Below are 13,220 nucleotides of genomic sequence, written 5' to 3' on the forward strand. Positions count from 1 at the left end.
GTGCAGTAAGTGTGCAAATGTTAAAGGGTGCAAAACCAGTGGAGGTTCAAGGGAGCCAAATCTGGTGCGGGTTTACCTGCACATCTATACCATACATGTATACATAAACCCGTCTTGTTTTTATTGGAGTTAGCAATCTCCATAGCCTCACCTGAGAGGGTTTGCCTGAGAAGGAAATAGCCGACTCACTGTAAGAGAAAACCTCAGAGTTAATTAGCTGTTACCCTAACACTGGGAGATCAGGACCCAAAACTGCATTGGGGAGCTAGCTCATCTGACAGTGTTAAAATACTCTGTTAACAGGTCAGGAGTTAGAAGAATGGAGAAGGCTGCAACTGAAAGAAACACCTGATTAGTTCAAGAATCAATGTGCATCTCTAGAAAATTAGCATGTGAATTGTTTCCAACATAGAAATGTTTGGCTTTAATGTCTGTAACGATTTATTTAGATCAGCTTTTCTTCATCCATGTCCAGCCAGACATTCATGATTCTTTTTTATGTGTCTTAGAGAGTGTTTTATTTAAATAAAACTGTGATTCCAGGCAATGGCTGCTGACTGATCATCTCAGCAGGCTTAAAAGGAGTGAACTTTTTTTCAATTAAAATGGAGTGAAAAGGAGTAAGTGAAACAGATAGGAGTCTGGGATACTCTAGGCCTTGAAAATCAGTAAAAATGAGCTCTGAAGGAGCTGAACCACTTCTTCCACAGGCAGGTGATCCTGCCTAACCATTTTTCCTGCTTTGTCTGGACAAACTGACCTGGACAAATGGACAAATTTCAAAATCATCCTTTCTAATCTCACACTTTCATTAAATCAGGAGAAACTGAAAGATGAAATGATGTCATTATCTATCTTTTAAACTATGACATACTAAACAGAGGAAGGAAGCATTGTGGACTGAGTATCTCTTTCCAATATGGAAGGGAAGGTAGAAGTTAAAACTCCTAGTGAATAACTTTGGGCCTTGCAGCTGCAGTATGACTTTGAAAAAAGAAACAAGTAGGTTTTTTTCACCTGAGTTAAATTCTGCTTGTCTGATCGTAGGTGAAAATTAGGTCTGCAATCTGAAAACAACCAAGAACTTACGCTTCTAGCTACCTGAGTTACAAATCAAGATATGAAGAGGTAAAAGTAATCAGATCTCTCATCCCACTGACTGATGTTGCCAAATCATTAGCATATGTATTGATGGTGCAATTTCAACCTCCATAGGAAAGCTATAGTACTGTCCCTTATTTCTTCTTGTACTTCTTTACATTTCCTCAGAAAAAACAGCTTGATAATTTAACAAATGTATCCATTGCAGTCCTCCGTTTGGGGAAGCAATTGACAGTTTTTATCTTTAGGATTCTTCTTTACAGAAATTTATTCTGCAACTCTTTCATGGAGCTGCATTACAGTTTTCATGAATTCCTCATTGCAGTAGTTATTTCAAGTATTTACTCTTTCTGAAGGACTCTGTGTGCTGCTTCCTTACTGAACGTTTATGAATAGGAGCAGACCTTGAAAGATATCAATGGTTTAAACATTTATACAAACATGTATTTGCATGAACATTTCTTTCCCATAAAAGTATTCATATTTCCTCTTCACAAACATTTTTGAATAAGCGAGGAAGAATCCTTATACGTGATTATAGAAAGAAAGAAAAGTGGAAATCACTGCAAGTACTGTCCAGGGCAATTGATGGCTTTTATTTGAATTGATATTTTAAAATTGTTTTTTAAACAGTCATATTTTTTAAATTGAAAAGGGGCAATTATAGTCATTTAGTTTGACCTGCAGAACACCAACAATTGCACAAAGTATCTCATGAATCATGACTCTTTTAGCAGTATGCAGTTCCTAGTATCCATCAGGAACTGCCAGGAACCATAATCCTTTAATGAGATAATCGGATGGCTTAAAAATCTACAATTCCTGAAAGTGTCAAGGAAGTTCTGCTTTGGCAAACCACATATTACGTTATAAAAACTGTATTGAATTATACTGCTATCAAGTATGCCATATACCTTTTCTAATCTAATCATTTACTGAGTGATACACAATATCGTTTCGTAGCTGGTGTTCTAAATAATGATAGGGAGTTTGTAGTATATTCAAGATATAAATAATTTGATTTCATAGGTGAGGTAAGTAATTTGATAAGAAAAGTGACTCAGTATTGGAGATATGTGATTTGATGGATAATTGAGTGAAGGATGAATATATTCTAGTCACAAAGAGAAATTCAGGCTAATTCACACATTTATTTATTATATCTCTGGGGTATTTGAAAATTTTAAAAGCTATATAAGATTTATTGTGTGCTTAAAATTGAAGGATTTTTAATCACTGTTTTTAAATATTGAATTTTTAGTCACTTAATAAAATACTCAGTCTTATCATTTACTATATTCAGATTTAAAGCCACACATGAAGTAATCACAATAAACTCTCATTTTGTTTCTGTTGTAAAGGGCTAGAAAATTTCTTGTTGGGTTAAACGTACGAATAAATGTTGTTATAACCCAAAGCAGTTATTCAATTCAAGAACTTCACTTGCCTTAAGCAGGGTCTTTTTCAGTTTAAAAAAGCATTCGTTTTTGTTAGTTATATTATACTGCAATGATATTTAAAATTTATAATTAAAAAATAGAAAAGAGATGGAAATATAAAACTTGTTTTAAATGTGTAACCCTGTGACTCAGTTCATTAATTCTTCTCCTTAGCTAATGCTGGTCCACTGGGCTGATCACCCCAAGGGACACATTCAGACCACTGACTTTCTTTTTGACATAGAATTATGAGAAGATAGGGGCATGGGAAGGCTCTCCTAGCAATAGAGACTGAAGACAGACGGTTTAATTCAGAGAAAAGAAAGACAAAATGGGCTGTGAGAGACAAGGCAGCTAAGGAACTTGAATTCCTCATTTTTCCATAATAGAGAAATAAAGAGACTTCAGTGAAATGGAAAGGCAGGAAAATCAATGCTGAGAAGTGAAAACATTTCCTACACAACTAGCAGTGAAGCTCTGCCACAAAGTACTATAGAGACTAAGATCTTATCAAGGTCAGCAACAAGCATGTATATGCACAACGTGAAATCTATGAGTTGCAATAACAAATATCAAAACACAGGATCTGGGAAAGGGATAGAGATTCTTGTACTTGAGCACAACTGCTAGCTGGTGAACAGAAAACTTTTTCTGTGGGAGAAGGGAAGGAGCCAGTGTCATTCAGGTTCTGCAGGAACATTTACATCCCTTCGTTAGAACATATTATGTGTTACGTAGTCAAATTGCAAGTGTAAAAAAGACCCAAGACTGTGCTAATCTCACCTCACAACTTTAAGACTGTCATATTCTATCAAAAAACATTGATTGAATTAGCTTAAATTTTGACTTAAATAGTAAGGGTAATGGATCAATAGTATTTATTTCTGCTTGCAGTTCCCTAAATATCTATAACTGGTTCAGAGGACACTACAAGGTTGCCACAGCTTGCTCTCCAGACTGCTGTGCATGTATCTATATAGCTTATGTACACACGCAGTTGTCTTAGGATAGCTCACAACAAGATTATTGACATTCATGTGTTTTCCAACCCAGACGCTCTGATTGTACTACTTATGGTCATGACTCAGAGTTGTCACATCCTGGGAGAGGAACTTCTTCCGGCTTTTCTCACAGTATTTTGCTGATTGTGCCACTGTTTCAATTACTTCAGTAGAAGGTAGGTGAGTTTAACCCAGTTTCACATCATGCAGTAAAACCTTGAGGAAAACACTCCAGAATGACATCCAGAATGTTACATACTGTTCATCTGCAATGTAACATTAATATCACTATATTAATACTAGACTCCCAGAGAGTATGTGTAATGTAGAAATTCATAAAAAAATCTTTATGTGCAAAGGCCAATGTGTCAAAAATCTTCAAGCTTTTAAAAAAACGCATGTTTTCATTCCCTATTATGAATATGTGGCTCACATTGGTCTAAATCTAAGCACAGGGAGCAATTTTGCTTCAGGTTATTGGGAGAGATATAAAACAATATTTAACTGGTTTAGGAAAATCTCCTTTTTTCCCTGTCTTGTTTTCTTGTACAGTTATATTGTATTTGTCTAAGTGTAGTTTGTTTGCATTTTCTAAAATCAATATAAAAACATTCTGTGTCTTTTCACATTTACACAATGAAAAAGTGCCATAGTTTTTATACTTCATGGTAACTCATGACACTTTTATGTTCATGCAGCATGATTCTATTTTTAGTTATATTTATGATAACATAGTGTTATTCTATTTAATTCATTAGATGCCTTTGCATTCAAACGAATGACAGGAGAATCAAAGGCCTCATAATGCAGTATTATACCATGATAACATTATTGTTCTAATATAAAACATTTACCTAATTTAGTATGTATATTATCTTTTTTAAAATACAAGAAGGAGACATTACAACTGACTTCAAAAACAAACAGCAGATATATTTTATGTTCACTACTTGGTGTGAGGTCACAGGCACTTGTCTAAAGGTAAAAGCATGTCAGAAGTTCGTTTTGCTTATTGTGATTAACAGCAACATGATGAGAGACAAACTCCACAGCATTTATATCTGCTGAGCAGTCCTGCTCACTTCAGTGCAAAGTACCGTATAAACGAGCAATGAGTGAAGAACTTGGAGTTGACTGAGAAGTTTTGGGACAGATCCCCAGCTTGTATAAATCAGAGTAGTTCTGAAATCAACGGAAACCTGCCAGTTCAAATCCTGATTTCTGACTTTAGGAAAACATGACAGCCAATATATTATTGTTAGTTGTAGTGGTAGCAATAGTAGTAGATGTAGCAACTACTGTCTCTATTACTATTCCTATTACTACTACTCTTATTATTGTCTTGTTCTAAAATCAGATTGTAAGTGCTGCTAAGAAAAGTACTAATTAAGGTACCAAATTAAAGCATATTTCAGTTCATAAAATTCTACGCATGCTCCACTGAAGATAAGGGACTACTATGCAGCAAATTTAAGCTTATTGACAATAATCTCATTTTTTATATAAATAGTTTATTAGCTAACCTCCCTTCAGAGGTCTCTGTCTCACAAACTAAAACCTGCTGGATTAAGTTGTTATGTAAACCCCTGGGAAGGGAAAAAAAAAAAGAAATCAAGAATAAAAATAGAAGTAAAAGAGAAAGAGTTCATTCACCCTGGAGCAAATGGATCCAATTCTGCTCGTACCTAGGTCATAAACTGTCTTGAGCAGCACAAACACAAAGAAAAGAAAAAGTTTATATATTTTAAAATGTATCTTTAAAATGTAGACGCAGATAACAAGTAAAAGTTTATTGCTGCAGTCTGATTTTTTATACTATGTCAGAATGCAATTCCAAACACCATACAATTACCACATGGAGTTTTTATGATGGGATAATGACATCACCCTCAGAAGCACATCTGTGTTAATTTATTTCTTATCTTACTGTGTATAAATTTGCACTGCAGGCTGTTAGCGAACAGCACATTGACATAGCTTCAAAAACCTGAGGAAAGATCTTACGGTATAAAGCATAAGGAAATCAGTAAGTAACAGAAGAAGCATGGATAGGCCAGTTCCTATTTCTCATGACTCATCTCCGTACCTTTGAGCTGCTCCTTCATGTAAATGGCAACCCACACCCTTCTTTTCCCTATCCATATTTCCTACAAAGCCCACAGCATCCATCACAGACCTCATGTCAGATAAGCTATCTCACTACTTCTGAGTTATTTCACTGGTGTCAGAGTCCTGTGTCCGCATGCAGAGCCCCAGCTCCTGATGTTTGTTTCCCAGGTTGTGAGTGTTTGTGCATAGGCACTTGAGGTGGGCCCCTTTTTGACCCATCTTGTTCATCCTGAGGGATCTCTAACTCCCATTATGGCGCCTCATGTATTTACCACCTCTGACCTCCGTTCACTCACTTAATTACAAGATGCTATCACCAGGCCCCAGCATGACACAATTAAAGGCCTCCTCAACAAGATGGCAAGCCTCTTGGCAAACGTGTTGCTATCACACTTGATTGAATGGATCTTGCTTCTTAACTAGCCCCCATACCTAAATCAGGACAGAGCTGTCAAGCTACCTGTGGCAGAACTTTTAGAGCATCTGAGGATCTGGAGGATAAGACTTCAAAAGATCAATAGTGGCTTAGGTATAACTCAATCACGCTCTTCGATCTCTACTTTCTGGTTAGGTGAAAACATTAAAAAGACCAGTCTTCATAACACTTCACTATGTTCTTTTCCCTTACCCAAGCAATAAGGAGATGTAAAAAAAAAAAAAACCCAACAAAAACCAACACCAGAGAAAACAGTAATCTAAGCTTTCTGAATTCCAAAAATGTAATATAGAAAGATGAGCTGTTTGAAAACACAGTGCAAGTTTTTTAGTTGGTAAAAGGCATGAGTACATTCTCCATTGATTTGAAACAGGTCACTGAAATGCAATGAGTCAGGGTAAGAGCTGCACTCCTCATGCTGTGGGATGCTGACCTAATAAGGGACAAATGCTACAGTGTTTGAGGTACTGTTAGCTTGTGGGCTGGTTTGGAGGCATCTTTCTGCATTCCTTGATTTTCTCTGAGTTTTTGGCTTTTATGCCCAATTATCTGAGCCCCGGGTCATTGGTAAGTGACACATTTTGGAACAGTTTCTTAAGCTGTACCCAAATCAGAATTGTCTATGCTACATCTCTTAGGTGTTTTCCGGGTCAGCGTTAGCACCTTTGGTCCCTTTCAGAAGTGTTGTTCACTAGAGTAGAGTAAAAAAGAGTATTTTACACTTGACAAAAATGAAATTTTTTGCATTTATCATGTACAATTTTTTTCTTCTAATTCTATGCCTCAAGGAAAACCAAATAAATTCTGATCTTCCAATTGACTGTACCCAGAGACAGACATAGGTACATGCATACACATAATAATCCAGAAAACCTGTTCTCCCCCTTTCCTCATTCAACCTTAGTCCTCAAGTGCTTTTTCTGGGGCAGGTTTTTGCAGAAGTGCTCTTTTTCATGGCTTGTCTACTCTCCATTCTGATGATGTCTGTAATTTCTATGTGGCACAGTTTGCTGCCTTCCACTCAACAAGAAAATTATTCAGCTTTCAGGTTTTGCAGAGCTCTGGTAGCTGATGAAAGGTCAGGACCACATATGTTATAAACCTGAGATCTTGCACAGTCCTCACCCTGGGCAGGTTGGGTCCTGAAGTACCATGAGCGTGTTAAGTTCCATTGATTTCCAACTGTGAGGTGAGATGGTGTTAATTATTTCTAATATCATCTCAGGACTGTAAATAGGTAGTCTGTTCCACTCTAATTTCAATAGTATTTGTCTTTCCACCAGGCTGAAACCATGAGACCAATACTCTGGACTGAATATTTCTGGTTTGGCCACCTTTTTGTTTTCATAAGCTGAAAGAAACATTTGGCCCTTTATCATTGTCAAACATTAGTAGATACTAACAAACTGCTCTTCAAATCCAAAGAAGAGCAACAAAGCTGGTGAAGGGTCTAGAGACCCAGTGTTATGAGGAGCAGATGAGGGAACTGGGGTTGTTTAGTCTGGAGAAAAGGAGGCTGAGGGGAGACCTTATTGCTCTCTACAACTACCTGAAAGGAGGTTGTAGCGAGGTGGGGGTCAGTCTCTTCTCCTAATAAGCAATAGGATGAGAGGAAACAGGCTCAAGTTGGGCCAGGGGAGGTTTTGACTGGATATTAGGAAAAATTTCTTCACTGAAAGGGTTGTCAGGCATTGGAACAGGCTGCCCAGGGAAGTGGTTGAGTCACCATCCTTGGAGGTATTTAAAAGATGTGTAGATGTGGCACTTAGTGATATGTGGCACTTAGTCCACCAGTGGTGGACTTGGCAGTGTTAGGTTTATGGTTGGACTTGATGATCTTAAGGATCTTTTCCAACCTGAATGATTCTATGATTCCATGATTCACTGGCACTGCGCCACTGTATTGAAACTGGATTGAATAGAAACTGGATTGAATACAGGATGCAAATAGGAATAATATTGCACACAACCAAAGCTATATTTTAAGAGTAATCTTATTAACAAATGCAAGACAATTCATAATGTCAATGAATAAAAATTCCATGGGAAAAGATTTGTTATACATGTGGAATATATCAAATATAATAGATTTAATAGAAAAGAATTTGAATCCAATTAAGCAGTCTGAATAACATATAATAATAAAATAAATCACCAGTTCTGCTTCCATCATAAATGTTCTCTATATTTAGATACTTTATCTTAATTATCTTTCCATCTGAATTTTAAAAGAACTGTATAGAGAGCAAAAGAATTTACAAGATTTGCTTATGAATTTTCAGTTATTTTGATATTATCAATTTCTTTTGATGTGGTCTGCAAATTCCCTCACTATCCCATTAAACTCAAGCCTGAACCTCAGTTGACACAGTTCAGTTAATTTGTACCATATCAATTTATGCTGTGAAGAATCTAATATGCTCTTTTATTAGCCACTAATTATATTTTTAGTTCAAAAGAAGCACTCTTTAATGCAAGATAAAAATGTAAACATTGGCAGACTTACTATGGCAGTTGCAAGTACTGATTATCAGTTTGGCTGATAACCTTTTATAATGCCTGTTTTCTTAGTATTAAAATGCTTTCCAGTGAAATCACACCTGCCTCATAATTTGACAAATAGATTTCAAAAATACTTTGCTTTCCTGGGCTGCATCAAAATAAGCGGTGATTCTGCCCCTCTACTCTGCTCTGGTGACACCCCACCTGGAGTACTGTGTCCAGCTCGGGGGTCCTCAGCACAGGAAAGACAAGGACCTGTTGGAGCAAGTCCAGAGGAGGGCCACAAAAATGATCAGAGGGATGGAACGCCTCTTCTATGAAGAAAGGCTGAGAGAACTGGGGTTGTTCAGGATGGAGAAGAGAAGGTTCCAGGGAGACCTTATTGCAGCTTTTCAGTACTTAAAGGGGGCTCATAAGATGGAGACAAACTTTAACGGGGCCTGTTGCAATAGGACAAGGAGTAATGGTTTTAAACTAAAAGAGGGCAGATTTAGACTAGATATAAGGAAGAAATTTTTTACAATGAGGGTGGTGAAATACTGGAACAGGTTGCCCAGAGAGGTGGTAGATGCCCCATCACTGGAAACATTCAAGGTCAGGTTGGCTGGGGCTCTGAGCAAGCTGATCTAGTTGAAGATGACCCTGCTCATTGCAGGGAGGTTGGACTAGATGACCTTTAAAGGTCCCTTCCAACCCAAACTATTCTATGATTCTCTGATTCTGTGATTCTATGATTCTAAGATTCTATGATTCTATGATAAATGTGGCTTTATTGGGCACTGCTGCCTCACCTGGTTGGAGGCAGAGCTATTAAAAGAGGCAATACAGTCTGAAACAGAGCTACACCTACTTTTTGGTAATTGACAGATTGCTCAACAAAACCCTTGGTGGATTTTGTGGTGTTTAATTAGGACACAACGTTTTGCAAACAGAGGCAGCAGTGCACATGGCTTCTGTTGCATCGCAGTGTCTCTGTGGTGAGTTACACATGAATTTGTCAGCCAGAAGCCAGCTCCAGACTTAGTCATGATGACTGATGGAAACACATCTGGAAGGGAATAATCATGTCTCACTGCCCTGAAAGACAAGCAGTCTTTCTCCCACAGCCATTTGCTTCTGGGGTTTGACTGAATTTAGTGAGAGTTTTGCCATGCACTAGAGAATGGGCTCAGCCCAAGAAGGTTGAAGGGTAGTATTAAGGTGCAGAATATGGCTAAAATGTCCTTACACTAATATTTCTTTACTTGAGATATTAATACCTTTCATATTACAGGAATGCATTCTGAACAGTTATCTGATAAATAACAGGAAAAAAATCCTGGGCCTAGTCAAGTTACTGGGACTGCAGCAACTAAGATGGCAAAATGGCATAACCCTGTCCTGTTGTGGAGCTCTGCTATGTCTTTTGGGCCAAAGTCTCTGATCAGCCACAGTCCAGCTCCTGATATGCAGTCTGGATGCCATGAGAGCAGCATGTTTGGCACAGCAAGGGAAGATGACACTGATGATAGCCACTCCACCCTTGAGGCAGGTTGGACTATCCTGTACCTGAGTCCTGCCTGGACCTGTCTCAGGCTGTGCACCCATATCTTACACCAGGAACAATTTTTAGGGAGACAGATTGGGTTTTTACGGTAAAGACAGAGTGAGCTGTGACCTCCTCTGTCATTTGGGTCTCCATAAGGCACCTGTTTTCAGTGTATTTTTGAGCAGTTTCTAGGTGTCCACATAGTTATGGAGTGTATTTTCTTGTCTAAAGCTTTTGTGAGAGGCAAGCAGATGCCTTTCCCAGGACCTTGCTAGGAATAACTTGTATGGCACTTATAACAACAATTGCTTTTAGGTACTCTACTGTTTTTTGTTTCCTGTCTTGCTCTTACATTACCCCCAAACACAGATTTGAGCATGGTCCCTTCCTTCTGCTCCCTCTTTGTGGCTGCTGCCTGCCCTTGTCCCTGGTGAGTCCTGGTGATTTCAGACCTGCCAGGACTCCTTCAAAGACAAAATGACAGAGGTAACAGTAGTATTTTGTGGCTTAGGAGGTTAAGGTGGGGAAGTAACCTTTCCACTCCATCAGACCATCTCCACAGCCTGAGCCAATGAGCTATGGACTCATTCTCTTTTCCTGTGTGTATTCTCAGGTACGGGAACTGACAAACCTTGCCAACTGAAAAGTTCAAGCATATGAGTCTGGCCCCTGTATAAGGTTTCCCTGACAGGTTTCCTCTTTTACAAGAAACTGAGATAGTATAAATAATATGCATGGGGGACTGGAAGGGCCAAGAGTGCTCCAAGGGTTTAAGGGAGAGATGTCAAGCTCAGGAGCATGCTGGAAGGTATCCAGAATGAACATGCCCCAAACATCTGCACTTTTAATTTCAATAAGGACCTGCGTTATGAATACAAATAAGTTTCAACTTCAGATATAATCCTTGGACAGTTTTCAAAGTTGGTCTAATAAAATAAAGATCTGAGATACATCATCCAACAATGTTACGTTACATAGTGAAAAGAACAAATATTCAGTAACTGAACAATTAATCATTGGATGAAACAAGGGTCTTCTGGAAAGAAAAAAAAAAAAAGTCACTTGACTTGTAATTTTAACTACAGTTTAGCAGGGATGTGTTGGTTTCATCTTCACTACACCTTGCCATAACTTGTATTTAAAATGAAATTTCATAATTGTGGGGCACAGCCGCAACATATATATAACTAACCTGCAGCACCATCAGTCCTGCTCTGGGAGAAAAAAAATTTCACTTTCCTCTATGTGGATCAGAAAGCAAAGGAGACATTCACTCAGCAGCTGGCTTTACTGCTACTTGCTGCCAGAGGGAGATCGCATAACTAACAGCTTCTGGGTTCTGTTCCAGCTTTTGCAAGACACTGTTCTCTAACGTTCTTTAACACTGTTAAAACAACATACTTTGCCTAATCTCATTCTCTGAAATAGCTGAACTATTTTGTCTGAATGTTTTGAATAAGATTCTGTCTGATGCATAAACCTACTGTGGAAAACTTCAGCCCAAACATTTCAGTTTTGGCCAAGTCATAAGCAATTTAAAAGAACACCAGACATCTTTAACTTTATAGAGGATGTTGTCAGCTCAAAGCTACAATCACACCCACCACCCACATACACAGACATGTATATATACACAAACATATACATAGCCACCCAGGAAAAAGCAGATCTTGTTAGGATCCTGTGTTGCATTTTTTCCCCCAAATCATTAAAAACTGATAACTGTTAAGATTGCAAAATGTGAACTTCACTGGTTTGCAAAGCCTTGACAGTGATGGAAAAAGGCATGAAAAATAAAAAGGCAAATTTTCAGTCAAAAAAGATTACTTTCTTCTAATAGAAAACTGAAGTGTATTCTATCAAATATTTTCTATTAATCATGCAAGTTTATAAAATTCCCTTAATAGCTTTTAATTTACTTCTTTTATTGCAAAATAATATACTTAGAGCTATCACCCATCTTCATTCTAAGCTCAAAGAATGAAATTATTTTTACATAGCAATTTTTTTCTGAAGTGCTCTGCATATTTTAGCACTACATTATTCTACCTAGATTTAAAAAAAAAAAAAAGTATTTGAATAAACTTTTACCATTACTTTACAATCACAAAAAGTAGGAAATAAATCATAAGAAATAAGAAGTTTGAACATTTATCTCGGAAGATGTCTGTGACTGTTTTTCCTAAAAGGATCAAGAAATTAAAATTTTTACTAATAATTTCTATTTAATATTAATCTTTAATGACATGCTTCACTGAGATTTTCTTTTTCTAAACAGGAATGCATGTAGGATTTATTGTACTGCACTCAGATATTTATTTTGACATAAATATGCATTAGTTGGGAAAAAACCCATAACAATTTATCCTTCTTCCTGTTTTTCCCACCTCTCAGCTTGCATTCTTTGAATCGAGCATATACTTCAGCCTTTTCCTAGGTGACGGAAGAAAGCCTGACTTGAGTGAATGCATATGTATACAGACACTTGGTTGTAAGGGACTTCCTACATCGCTGAGTTCAGGCTCTCATTACAAGAAGCATCAAGTCACATTATCCCTTTCATCAAGTTACCCAATATCCGTCATAAATGCCAATATGGATTCATTCTGATATTCCAAGGAAAGACAATACCAAGGAGACAAAGGTTGTGTGAATTAAAGAGCTTTCCACAAAATGCAGCTCTAAAGAGTCTTCAAGTCAGTGTTTTCCTTCCTGCAAAATGTCGTGGAGTCCTATTTATTAGCTCTAGAAATGACACAGGAATCTCAGTCAGGGAAAAATAAGCTCCTGGTGTTTTCTCTTTATAGGTGGTACTTCTGAGCATGCTATTGTGGCATTGTGGCCTTGGTAATTTTCCTTTTTAGCTATGATACTGTAGATTGCACTTTTAGACAGACAGCAGTATAATAAAGTCTGCTACTGGCCCAGAACAAGAAATTCATGGTGTGAAGTAGATTTTACCATCTGTTGTCTTGCAGTATAAAAACTGGTCATGATTTCATTTTGAACTAGTCTCCTGTTTCTTTCTCAGGTATACTTGGTAGCTTAAAATTGAGAGCTTGAGAAGTTTTAAATGTAGCTAAATTATTCAGGGAAAAGGAAAA

The sequence above is a fragment of the Haliaeetus albicilla genome, chromosome 1, assembly GCF_947461875.1.
Source record: "Haliaeetus albicilla chromosome 1, bHalAlb1.1, whole genome shotgun sequence".
Taxonomy (NCBI): Eukaryota; Metazoa; Chordata; class Aves; order Accipitriformes; family Accipitridae; genus Haliaeetus; species Haliaeetus albicilla.